At 42.6% G+C, this 13,922-nt stretch overlaps 1 protein-coding gene across 2 annotated transcripts in view; it reads left to right on the top strand.

Annotated features, from left to right (window-relative positions):
* The window catches only part of LOC116990372 (tumor necrosis factor receptor superfamily member 5-like), a 167,480-nt gene that overhangs the window by 76,947 nt on the left and 76,611 nt on the right, over nt 1–13,922 (top strand). Inside the window, exon 14 of one of the 2 annotated variants that reach the window (XM_033047987.1) lies at nt 1,444–2,257. The exons of the other annotated variant lie outside the window; for it this stretch is intronic. The gene's annotated coding sequence lies outside the window, so the exon portion shown is untranslated. Of the gene's footprint in view, nt 1–1,443; nt 2,258–13,922 lie in introns of those variants that run through there. 2 annotated transcript variants of the gene reach the window in all.

The raw sequence follows: 13,922 nt of genomic DNA, 5'->3' as shown, positions 1-13,922 counted from the left end.
CAACAACAGATGTTATGTTTATCCACCTCTAGTGAGCTGCTTTCTCTCTCCCTCTGGTTTTGCATTGATTTTTTTTTCCAATGCTCTGGTTCCTCTCCGGAATGTAAGGATTTGTGGAAGATTGCAAACAAAGCATCCACTCAGCAATGGCCACTTCCTTCAGGATCCCAGACACAAGCCATCAGAGGACTTCTCTGTTTTTAGGCCCACTAGTTTCCCCAGGACTACATTTTTATTGATGATGATATTAATTCATCCCCAAGCATGATTCAGTATCTTCTTGCGTATGGCGTGCACAGCAAAAGTTGTTCAACAACTTGTTCTATTTGATCTTATTTGATTGTGCACGCCGGGTTGATTATGAAGGTTGCAATCTCCCACCCCATGATTCAGTATGAATTGGATTAATTAGATTTTCATAGTACTTGCTGTTTCACAACATGTGACTTACTGTGAAGCCAATGCAAAATATCTGTTTACCCCTTGTCATTTCCTTGTTTCATAAAACTACCCAGCATATTTTTCAAGTACCTAAAGTTTACATGGACCACTGTCTTCCCTTTATCTGCTTGGAACAACTCCTATTATAATAGTCCTTCCTGGTTTGCTCTCGAGGTATATTTTCTGTTTTTATCTTTATTGTCCTTTGCTGGATTCTAAATTTCTCCCAATTTTTCAGGTCTATCACTAACTTTGGTATCCTTAACTTTTTCTCTTCAACTTAGTATCCTCCATTACTATGCTGAAGAAACTGCAGATGCTGGAAAAATCATAGGTAGTCAAAAATGCTGGAGAAACTCAGCGGGTGGGCAGCATCTATGGAGCAAAAGACTAGGTGGCGTTTCGGGTCGAGACTCTTCTTCAGACTGATGGGGCGATGTTTCGAGTCGAGACCCGAAACGTCGCCTATTCCTTTGCTCCATAGATGCTGCCTCACCCGCTGAGTTTCTCCAGCATTTTTGTCATCCTCCATTATTACGTTGGTTACCCATTTTCTGTTTCTCTTCCTTCTAACTGCGATATATTGTCATGTGTCTCTGACTCAACATGCAGCATAATCGTGGGATGATGAAGCAGGGATTGTCAAAAACAATGTATCAAGAATGTCCAATGGACAGTGGTAAATTTGTCTGTCCTTCAATGCATCAATAAAATAGACAAAGCTGGACAACTCTGGAAAGATAAACAGAGTTGACGTTTCATGATGAAGATCTTTTGTCAGAACCATTCTGACAAATAATCTTCACGTTTAAACTTTTATCACTTTTTATGGATGCTGTAACCCACTGAGTGTTTCTCTCATTTTCAGTTTTTGTTTTCAGGTTTATGTCATCTATATTTTCTTGATCTTTGTTCAATGCACAGTGTGGACAGCTGAAGGTATGAATACATAGCCTGACATAACTGTTCAGAAAGTTTCTGACATATGACATCCATTTACAGATTACCAAGAACACCTGAAACAGACGACCATTCCAGTCCAGCCCCAAGAAGCTCAAATGTTCTCATCCTCTGAACAGTTCAGGCTTCACCTTATTTACACATTCCATGCTGTATTTACGCAAGGCCCTGCTCCTCCGTATAACATCTTCAAATCCTCAGCCGTCAACTGACCAGCAGCTGAAGAATAAAAGACTTGAAATGAAAAGAGAAATTTGATTTTGAGAGAAAACTTGTCGGCAATATCAGTAAGAGTTTCTATGGATATATGAAAAGAAAATGGATGGCTAAGTGTGGAACCTCCAGAGAATGAGGCTGCTGAATTAATAACGGTGTTAGAGAGCCTACTCCTGTACATTTTATGTTCTAATGCTCGCTGATAGTGACCGGAAAAAACAATTGGTCGAACTAGTTGACAAATAATAGTCTCACTTTGGTTCCGATGGGGAGGGGTGAGTGTTGTTCCTGAAATGTTCACTCTGGGTCGGAACTCAGCTCCAAGAGGTGAAGGGGAAGTGTTTAATGTGATGACTTTGACTGCTGATGAATCATCACTTTCCAGGAAGGTGAGGAAGTGCCAGTGGCTGAGATCCACGTGCAAGAGTGATGGGAGGCAACGAGAGTCCAGTAGACCCTCCACTTCATTACCTCTACTTTGCCATCGGGACCATCTTGCTTTTCGAAGGATGTAGCCCATTCAGTACACAATGATATTGTCCATTCCGAAAATGAGATGTAACAATCGATGATTTCATGTCTAAATGTGCTAACTATATTGTACATATTTCTCACTATTCGATGAAATAAATATTAACCCAATTAGGATAAGTATCCTGGGAGCCTTAACTACCTTCTCCACCTCTGCTCCTTAATACAGGGGTCTGTGGACATGGGCTTCATATCCTCTAGCACTGCACTTATCAGTATCTCAGCGTTTAGTTTGTGCCCTCCTGCCTTGCTTACCCTCCATTAATTCAGTACCTTTTAATTCACTGTGTGGCGCCACCTGGTGGTCAGACCACTTACTGTCGAACCCTCAGCAGAATGGGGACTGACACGTGACAATCTTTGAGGGGCATGTGACGTCATGAGTTAAGGGAAGTCTTTCAAAAGCTCCAACGTGATAAATAACACTGAATAAAACTGAAGCAATTAAAGGTAAACAGAAGAACTAACCTTGGAGGAGAGTGATAGAGAGAGAGAGAAAACAACACATGTAAACTTTTCACAAACTAACAAAAACATATATAAAGAAACTTTTGATGGAAGGAGATAAAATTGTTAGTTGTCATGCACACTTGTCAACGGGCCGCCAGGCAATCATGTCCCCCCACGTTTCGAAAACGATTTCCGCCCATGAGACCACTTATATTCGAACCCTCGTCAGCAGAATGGGGACTGTCACGTGACGGTCTTTGGTGGTCTGCAGACTAATAAAAATGAGAAACCTTTGTTTCCAGCAGCAGGGATGGTGTAAATGATGATATAAGTTAATCAGCAAAAGGCCATTAAGGGCACTTCTGGCCTAAATGCCATTGTGACATAATTATCACCCAATTGGTATTAACGAAGGGAAACACAATGCCGGGATTAATTTCAAGAGGGTTGGAATACAAAAACAGGGATGTAATGCTGAGGCTCTATATGGTGCTAGTCAGGCCGCATTTAAAGTATTGTGAGCAATTTGGGGCATCATATCTGAGGAAGGATGTGCTGGCTCTGGAGAGGGTCCAGAGGAGGTTTACAAGAATGATTCCCAGGAATGATTGGGCTACCATGTGATGAATGTTTGACCTATACGACTGTAGATGAGGGTGATCCTCATTGAAACTTATCGAATAGTGAAAGGCTTGATTAGAGTGGATATAGAGAGAAGGTTTCCACAAGTGGGAGAGTCTAGGACTAGAGGTCATAGCCTCCGAATTAAAAGACATTCCTTTGGGAAGGGAGGAACTCCTTTAGTCAGAGGGTGGTGAATCTGGAATTCTTTGCCACAGAAGGCTGTGGAGGCCAAGTCAATGGATATTTTTAAGGCAAAGATAGATAGATTCTTGATTAGTATAGGTGTCGGGTTATGGGGAGAAGGCAAAATGGTGTTAGTGGGTAGAGATAGATCAGTCATGATTGAATGGCAGAACCAAATGGTCTAATTCTGCTCCTAACACATGACTTTATGATCACCAGTTAATGACTCTTGTGAGTAGCCTAAATGTTTTCAACCCAGAGGAATTGGAAATACAAGTTGTCCCTTCACCATGTTGTGAACTTCGCTTCTTGCCATTTTACCTCTTCCCCATCTCACATCCCACCCGATCGCTTCTTCCTTTTCCCACACACCCATCCGCCTCGCTTTCTGGCATGAACCCAAAATAAAAGCACCAGTGTGATAGATGGATGTGGATTATATGTTGATGTACTCCACAGCACACAGACTGGGCAGAGCCCACATCGATTTGGATTAAGATTCTAGAAATACAGAATACGGAATGCCTGGCAGCATTTGGGACTGTAGAAAGCATCTTGTCCGGCAACATCACAAACTGGTTTGGGAACAGCTCTGCCCAGGACAGGAAGGCTCTGCAGAGAGTAGTGCGTTTGGCCGAACGCACTATCGGAACTACACTCGCCCCCCTGCAGGACCTATACGCCAGCAGGTGCAGATCCAGAGCCAGCAACATTATAGGAGATCCCTACCCACCACAGCAACGGACTGTTCCAGCTGCTACAGTCAGGCAAACGACTCCGCTGTCATGCTGTGAAAACAGAGAGGATGAGACTGTTTCTTCCCACAGGCCATCAGGACTAAACTCACCAGGGTCTAATTTACTGGACTAATTTACTGTGCGTTGTGTCTTTTGTAAAAAAATATTTTCTAACATGTAAATACTGATCCTGTTCTATTCCGTTCTGTAGTTTTAGCACAAAACGCAGGTATTGCCACCTTCATTTCACTGCACATCTTGCATGTGTATGAGTCAAATAAAGTTGACTTGACTTGTGCAGAGAGAAACACAGACAAGGTTTCATGTTAATGACTACACATGAAGCAAAGATCAAGGGAATCTCTGGACACAAGAGACGGCAGATGCTGGAATCGAGCAGAACCGTGCTCTACAGGTTAGACAAAATGCAGGAACGCAGTGTGTCAGGCAGCATCTGTGGAGGGAATGGACAAGAGAGTCTAGTGTTTGAATCATAATCATAATAATTATAATCATGCTTTATAAGCCAAGTATATTTTGCAACATACAAGGAATTTGTTTTGCTATAGTCATACTAATAAAAAGCAACAGAACACACAAAATACATTTTTTTTTACATTTTTTTAATTTTTATTAGAAGTACGGTAAGTTACAATAATACACAACACATATTAAGTACTCACCGCCCTGACTCTCCTCCACTGTCTCCAACGGTCCCGGGCCTCTGTGAAAACAAGCCCCGTGCCCGATTTAAGTACTCACCGCCCTGACTCTCCTCCACTGTCTCCAACGGTCCCGGGCCTCTGTGAAAACAAGCCCCGTGCCCGATTTAAGTACTCACCGCCCTGACTCTCCTCCACTGTCTCCAACGGTCCCGGGCCACATATGTCTTAATACATTTTTTGTACCGCTTCATTTTTTGAGCTTTAAGAAAAAGATAGAAGTAAAGGAAGTAAGGAAAGTGCGCAAGAGTCGTGAAGGTGCAAGAGAGTGTTGAGAAAAGAAAGCCCCTTAGAAAATAAGTTAGAGAAGGAAGTAAAGAAAGAAAGTAGACCCTAGAAAAGAAGGAAAAAGAAAGGAGAAACAATCGCTCTATTATAACATTAAACTCCGCAGAAAGGGGACTACCAACCAAGTCTGTTTTTATTGTTTTACCAGATGTTGCTGGTACCATTTATTTATTTTTTAAATTACTATTGCACCTCATGCTTGTAATAGTTCCAAAAACGTAGACCACGTCTTTTGGAATTGGTCTGCTTTGCCTGCTAAGAGGAATCTCATCTCTTCCAGATGCAGTGTTTCAAACATATTTGATATCCACATTTTTATTGTTGGTGTGGGCGCATTTTTCCAGAATTTAAGTATGAGCTTTTTTCCCATTATTAGCCCGTAATTGAGTAAATTCTTCTGAAACACGTTTAGTTCAGGGTTACCTTCCGATATTCCAAAAATGATCCATTCTGGTTTTGGTACCAGTTTTATTTTGATTAATTTTGTAAAGATATCAAATATTTCATACCAGAATTTTTGGATTTTTTACAAAAAACAAAAGAATGCGCTATGGTAGCTTCTTGACACAGACATTTATCACAAATGGGTGAGACATTAGTGAAGAGTTTATTTATTTTAGTTTTTTAATAATATAGTCTATGTAATGTTTTGAATTGGATGTCGTACGTTGATCGAACATTTATGCACCTGTAGTAAGTGATTATCCCAGCTCTCTTTTGAAATTTTTATAGCTAATTCTTGTTCCCAGTCTCTTCTAATTCCATCAGTTGTGGGTATTTCTATGTTTAAGATGATGTTATATAGGTACGATATTAGATTAGCTGATTCCGCCTTTGTCTTCATTGCTTCATCCAGTGAGTCGGTAGGCATATTATGATAGTCGTTTGTGTATTTTTTCAGATAATCACAAATTTGAAGATATTTAAAATATTGATTATTTTTCAAATTATATTTCAGTTGTTGAAATGATAGTAATTTTCCCAATTCATACAGATCTTCGAGTGTTTTGATTCCCATTCTTTCCCATTGTATAAATGAATTGTCTATAATTGATGGTTTAAACGATGGATTATTAACTATTGGTATTAAAAGAGATAGGTTTCTTAATTTTAGATTCAGTTTTATTTGTTTCCATGTTCTAATTGTGCTATGTATAATTGGATTTTTATTATAATTTTTGTTATTCAAATGTATTGGTGAGAGGAGAGTCGCTCCTATATTACACGGAGAGCAGTCCTCTCTTTCCATTACAATCCAATCCATTATTTACTGCCCAATTATCTATCTATCTATCTATATCTATCTATATCTATCTATCTATCTATCTATCTATCTATCTATCTATCTATCTATCTATCTATCTATCTATCTATCTATCTATCTATCTATCTATCTATCTATCTATCTATCTATCTATCTATCTATCTATCTATTATATAAAACTCTCGCCCCATCCGTCCGACATCCGTCCGGCTGCCTTTCTGCCTTTCGATTCGTTACCGCCTTGCGATGTCACAATGCCCGATGCTCGCAGACGTCCAATCGCGATGCCCGACGCTCGCAGACGTCCAATTGGAATGGATCCATTTACATGTACGGCTTCCGACCGCATTTCTTCCATTGATTCCCTGCAACTCTGAAACCGGACGCAGAATCGCCGACATCTTTTCCATTTCGGTAGAGATTTCACTTTTCTTTCTCATTACATTTCGTCGTGTTAAAGTACACGTTTTTAATAAAATCCTTCCCCCCCCCCCCCCCCCCCAATATTTCAAAAATAAACTGGCTTCTCACCCATAGCATCATCAACAGCACCAGCCCCTGCTGAACGTTCCATCGTGTGATGTCACAATGCCCGATGTTCACATATGTCCAATCGGAATGGAATCATTTACATATGCCTATGCAGGAGCCCCAGCCAATGGTGAACGTTCCATCGTGTGATGTCACAATGTCCAATGCTCAAAGACATCGTTGCCATAGAGAGGGAGTACAGAGAAGGTTCACCAGACTGATTCCTGATATTTCAGGATTTTCATATGAAGAAAGACTGGATAGACTCGGTTTGTACTCGCTAGATTTTAGAAGATTAAGGGGGTATCTTATAGAAACGTATAAAATTCTTAAGGGGTTGGACGGGCTAGATGCAGGAAGATTGTTCCGGCTGTGTGGGAAGACCAGAACAAGGGGTCAAAGTTTAAGGATAAGGGAGAAAGCTGAATAGCCGACATCTTTTCCATTTTGGTAGAGATTTCACTTTTCTTTCTAAGTATCCGTTCCTCATTACATTTCGTCGTGTTTAAGTGCACGTTTTTACTCAAATCCTTCCCCCCCCCCCCCAAAATATTTCAAAAATAAACTGGCTTCTCACCCATAGTAACAGCATCAGCCCCTGGTGAACGTTCCATCGTGTGATGTCACAATGCCCAATGCTCAAATACATTGTTGCCATAGAGGGAGTACAGAGAAGGTTCACCAGACTGATTCCTGGGATGTCAGGACTTTCATATGACGAAAGACTGGATAGACTCGGCTTGTACATGCTAGAATTTAGAAGATTGAGGGGATATCTTATAGAAACGTACAACATTCTTAAGGGGTTGGGCAGGCTAGATGCAGGAAGATTGTACCAGATGTTGGGGAAGTCCAGAACAAGGGGTCACAGTTTAAGGATAAGGGGTAAATCTTTTAGGACCGAGATGAGAAAAACATTTTTCACACAGAGAGTGGTGAATCTCTGGAATTCACTGGCACAGAAGGTAGTTGAGGCCTGTTCATTGGCTGAATTTAAGAGGAAGTTAGATGTGGCCCTTGTGGCTAAAGGGATCAGGGGGTATGGAGAGAAGGCAGGTACAGGATACGGAGTTGGATGATCAGCCACGATCATATTGAATGGTGGTGCAGGCTCGAAGGGCCGAATGGCCTACTCCTGCACTTAATTTCAATGGTTCTATGTTTCCCTCTCATCACCCCTCTCCCTCTCCAACCCATCCCTCTCTCCCCCACCCCCCTTCCCACTCTACCACCACCCCCTTACCCCTACCCCTCTGTCCCTCTTTCACCACTCTCCCTACCCCTCCCTCCCCACTCTTCAACTTCTATCCCCTTACCCGATGCCTCTCCCTCCCCCACCCCTCTCTTCCGCTCCCTTCCCCTCTCTCCCCCACCCCTTCCCCTACCCCTCTGTCCCTCTTCCACCACTCGCCCGTCCCTCTTCTACCAATCCCGCTACCCTCCCTCCCTCCCCACTCTTCCACTTCTCTCCCACTCTCTCCTCCCCCTCTCCCATCCCTCTCTCCCCCACCCCTGTTCCCTCTCTACCCCACCCCCTTCCCTCTCTCCCCCCACCCCCTTCCCCCTATCCCTCTGTCCCTCTTCCATCACTCTCGCTACCCCTCTCCTCCTCCCTCCCCACTCTTCCACTTCTCTCCCCCTTCCCCTCCACTCTCCCTCCCCACTCTTTCCCCTCTCTCCCCCACCCCTCCCTCCTCCCCTCCCTCCCCATCCCCCCTCCCCCACATCTCTCTCCCCATCTCTCACCCCCTACCCCGCTCTCCTTCCCCTCCCAAATCTATCCTGTTTCCTCCTCCTCCTCTCCCCTCCCTCCCCTCTTCTCACCCCCCCCCCCGCAAACGCCGTTGGGGTAACAGACCCAACGGGTCTGCACTTGGTCTAGTTATTTTATAAAACTCTCGCCCCATCCGTCCGACATCCGTCCGGCTGCCTTTCTGCCTTTCGATTCGTTCCCGCCGTGCGATGTCACAATGCCCGATGCTCGCAGACGTCCAATCGCGATGCCCGACGCTCGCAGACGTCCAACTGGAATGGAGTCATTTACATGTACGGCTTCCGGCCGCATTTCTTCCTTTGATTCCCTGCAACTCCGAAACCGGACGCAGAATCGCCGACGTCTTTTCCATTTCGGTAGAGATTTCACTTTTCTTTCTAAGTATCCGCTCCTCATTACATTTCGTCGTGTTAAAGTACACGTTTTTAATCAAATCCTTCTCCCCCCCCCCCCCCCAATATTTCAAAAATAAACTGGTTTCTCACTCATAGAATCAGCACCAGCCCCAGCCCCTGCTGAACGTTCCATCGTGTGATGTCACAATGCCCGATGTTCACATATGTCCAATCGGAATGGAATCATTTACATATGCCTATGCAGGAGCCCCAGCCAATGGTGAACATTCCATCGTGTGATGTCACAATGCCCAATGCTCAAAGACATTGTTGCCATAGAGAGGGAGTACAGAGAAGGTTCACCAGACTGATTCCTGGAAATGTCAGGCCTTTCATATGAAGAAAGACTGGATAGACTCGCCTTGTACTCGCTAGATTTTAGAAGATTAAGGGGGTATCTGATAGAAACGTATAAAATTCTTAAGGGGTTGGACGGGCTAGATGCAGAAAGATTGTTCCGGATGTTGGGGAAGACCAGAACAAGGGGTCAAAGTTTAAGGATAAGGGGGAAAGCAGAATCGCCGACATCTTTTCCATTTCGGTAGAGATTTCACTTTTCTTTCAAAGTATCCGCTCCTTATTACATTTCGTCGTGTTTAAGTGCACGTTTTAATCAAATCCTTCTCCCCCCCCCCCCCCAATATTTCAAAAATAAACTGGCTTCTCACTCATAGAATCAGCACCAGCCCCAGCCCCTGGTGAACGTTCCATCGTGTGATGTCACAATGCCCGATGCTCACAGATGTCCAATCGGAATGGATTCATTTACATATGCCTTTGCAGGAGCACAAGCACTTGGTGAACGTTCCATTGTGTGATGTCACAATGCCCAATGTTCAAATACATTGTTGCCATAGAGGGAGTACAGAGACGGTTCACCAGACTGATTCCTGGGATGTCAGGACTTTCATATGACGAAAGACTGGATAGACTCGGCTTGTACATGCTAGAATTTAGAAGATTGAGGGGGAATCTTATAGAAACGTACAAAATTCTTAAGGGGTTGGACAGGCTAGATGCAGGAAGATTGTTCCAGATGTTGGGGAAGTCCAGAACAAGGGGTCACAGTTTAAGGATAACGGGTAAATCTTTTAGAACCGAGATGAGAAAAACATTTTTCACACAGAGAGTGGTGAATCTCTGGAATTCACTGGCACAGAAGGTAGTTGAGGCCTGTTCATTTGCTGTATTTAAGAGGAAGTTAGATGTGGCCCTTGTGGCTAAAGGGATCAGGGGGTATGGAGAGAAGGCAGGTACAGGATACTGAGTTGGATGATCAGCCACGATCATATTGAATGGTGGTGCAGGCTCGAAGGGCCGAATGGCCTACTCCACTTAATTTCAATGGTTGTATGTTTCCCTCTCTGCACCCCTCTCCCTCTCCCACCCATCCCTCTCTCCCCCACACCCCTTCCCTCTCTACGCCACCCCCCCTTCCCTCTCTCCACCCGCCCCCTTCCTCCTACCCCTCTGTCCATCTTCCATCACTCCCCCTACCCCTCTCCACCTCCCTCCCCACTCTTCCACCTCTCCCCCTTCCCCCTCCACTCTCCTCCCCACTCTTTCCCCTCTCTCCCCACCCCTCTCCCCCTTCCTCCCTCCTCCCCTACCTCCCCATCCCCCACATCTCTCTCCCCATCCCCCTCTCTCACCCCCTACCCCGCTCTCCTTTCCCTCCCAAATCTGTCCCGTTTCCTCCACCTCCTCTCCCCTCTTCACATCCCCCCTCCCCCCACCTGTGTGTTTGGGGGGTGGTTAATGTGAGTTTGATGCCTCAGCCCCCCCTCCCCCCCCCCCCCCCCCCACCCGCAAAACGCCGTTGGGGAAACAGACCCAACGGGTCTGCACTTGGTCTAGTATATCTATAAAACTCTCGTGCCATCCGTCCGGCTGCCGTCCGGCTGCCTTTCTGCCTTTCGATTCGTGCCCGATACTCGCAGATGTCCAATCGGAATGGCCGATGCTCGCAGATGTCCAATCGGAATGGATCCATTTACATGTACGGCTGCCGGCTGCATTTCTTCCATTGATTCCTTGCCACGCCGGATCCAGACGCTCAATCTCCGAGATCTTTTCCATTTCGGTAGAGATTTCGCTTTTCTTTCTAAGTATCTGCTCCCCATTACATTTCGTCGTGTTTAAGTACACGTTTTTAATCACATCCTTCTCCCCTCCCACCCCCCAGTATTTCACAAATAAACTGGCTTCTCACCCATACAAGCAGCCATTTCAGCTTCCAACACACTTCGAAACAAAGTTGCAAGACAGGAACACTCTGAACTTTTCACTGCTGCAGCAGGCAGGGGAGGTGCAATTGGATTATTTTTTTAATCCACTGCTGAGGGAGGCAGGGGAGTGCTGGAATCTTACATTTGGGAACGGCTTCAGTTCCATTCGAGGAGACGGGTGCATGGTGGAATATTGGCTTGGGGGATCACACCATTGGGGGAGCAGACCCAACGGGTCTGCACTTGGTCTAGTAATACATAAAATTAGGGAGCGCTAGACCCCCCAACTCTTTTCGTTTATTAAGGTGTGCTCTTTGTATTCTATGGGATTTATAATCCCATATAAAATTTGTAATGTCTGAGTCCAATTTTTTGAAAAACTTTTTTGGGAGATATATAGGTATTGATTGAAATAGGTATAGGATTTGTGGTAAAAAGATCATTTTTATAGCGTTTATTCTGCCTATTAGGGACATCGGAAGTGTTTTCCTGAATTTAATCAAATTATTTAGTTTCTTAAGTAAGGGATTATAATTGGCTTTAAACATATCATGGTAGTTTCTAGTAATTTCAATTCCCAAATATTTGAATTTTTCTGTGGCTATTTTAAAGGGGAATTTCCCGAGTTGTGTTGATTCTTTTGGTTTTATCGACATAATTTCACTTTTGTTCCAATTTATTCTATATCCTGAGAAGGATCCAAAGTCCTCAATTAAATTTAATATGTTTGGTGTACTAATTTGTGGTTTTGTGATGTACAATAGTACATCACCGGCGTATAAGGATATTTTGTTATACGAATATTTTGTATTATAGCCATAGATATTTATGGCTATAATACAAAATATTCAAATAACAAAATATCCTTATACGCCGATGATGTACTATTGTACATCACAAAACCACAAATTAGTACACCAAACATATTAAATTTAATTGAGGACTTTGGTGTGTTCTTATTTTTTCAGCAAGGGGTTCAATTACCAGAGCAAATAACAGCGGTGATAGTGAGAATCCTTGTCTATTGCCCCTTGATAGTTCAAATTTCGAGGATAGTATATTATTAGTTAGTATTCTAGCCGTAGGTTTGTTATATAATAGTTTTATCCATGCGATGAAGTTCTCTCCCAATTGGAATTTTTGCAATACTTTAATCATATAATCCCATCCTACTTGATCAAACGCTTTTTCTGCGTCCAGTGAGATGATAGATAACTCTTGGTCATGAGATTTATGTGAGTGCATTATGTTAAGCAAGCGTCTCAAATTATTGAATGAGTGTCTCTTAGGTATAAATCCTGTTTGATCCTCATTTATTAGTCTACTAACATACCTGCTTAGTCTTCTGGCTAGTGTTTTCGCTATTATTTTTTGATCCGTATTTAACAAAGCAATAGCTCTATATGATCCTGGTTCTTCTATATTTTTATCTTTTTTAAGTATTAATGTGATCGTTGATTCTGCTAATGTTTCAGGTAAGCTTTGCTCTTTAAAAGCATATGTATACATTTTCTGTAATCGTGGGGTAACTATGTCGTAAAAGGCTTTATAAAATTCATTACTGAATCCGTCTGGTCCTGGTGTTTTTCCGTTCTTTAGTGTGTTTATTGTGTCTTCTATCTCCTTAGAATTCCTTCTAATTTTAAAACAAAAGTTAACGGAGAGTGGTCTGAGATCGCATTAATGTGGTATTTAGGGTTCATAGTACGCGGAATTAATTTTGTATCCACTAGGAAATAGTCTATACGTGAGTATGTTTTGTGTACCGTTGAATAAAATGAATAATCCCTTCCCGTCGGTTTTGCAATCCTCCAAACGTCTGCTATATTTGTGTTTTCCATATATGTATGTAAGAGTTCACTGGTTTTAGATTTCATATTACCTTTTTGTTTTTGCATCGATTTATCTAGATAAGGGTCTAAAACACAGTTAAAGTCTCCTCCAATTATAACATTTTGATAATTAAATTCTGCAATTATATTCAGAATTTTGTTGAAAAATTGAGGGTTATCAGAATTGGGCGCATATATGTTTACCAACGTAATTGGCGTAGTATTGATCTCTCCTGATACTATAAGGTATCTCCCTTCCTTGTCTGATATAATATTCTTTGATTTAAATGGAATTCCTTTACGAATAATGATTGCAGTACCTCTAGATTTGGAAGTGAATGAAGAGTGAAATGTTTGGCCTATTCAGTTCGCCCTCAGTCTCGTCTGATCTTGATGTTTAAGATGCGTTTCTTGTAGAAACGAAATGTCCGTGTTGTATGATTTCAACTGAGCTAGTATCTTGCCCCTTTTAATAGGTTCATTAATACCCTTTATATTCCAACTACATAGTGTGATTCCTCCCATTTTCTTTTGATTGTCGTCATGCATTTTTACCAATTTTAATGACCTTATTTATTGCGGTGCATCCATACCTCAGGACTGGTTATTTGGGGGGCGTTTATATTATAGACTTCTTTGGTAGTTCCCCTCTGCGATTGTCCTTGAAAAAAAACCACATAGATGTGACATATTGTGATTTTTTTTTAAAATAGATCAAGTAATTTTACAGTGTCTGAGTTTTTGAC

The sequence above is a fragment of the Amblyraja radiata genome, chromosome 31, assembly GCF_010909765.2.
Source record: "Amblyraja radiata isolate CabotCenter1 chromosome 31, sAmbRad1.1.pri, whole genome shotgun sequence".
In the NCBI taxonomy this organism is placed as follows: Eukaryota; Metazoa; Chordata; class Chondrichthyes; order Rajiformes; family Rajidae; genus Amblyraja; species Amblyraja radiata.
This window is presented reverse-complemented; position numbering and strand designations above follow the sequence as displayed.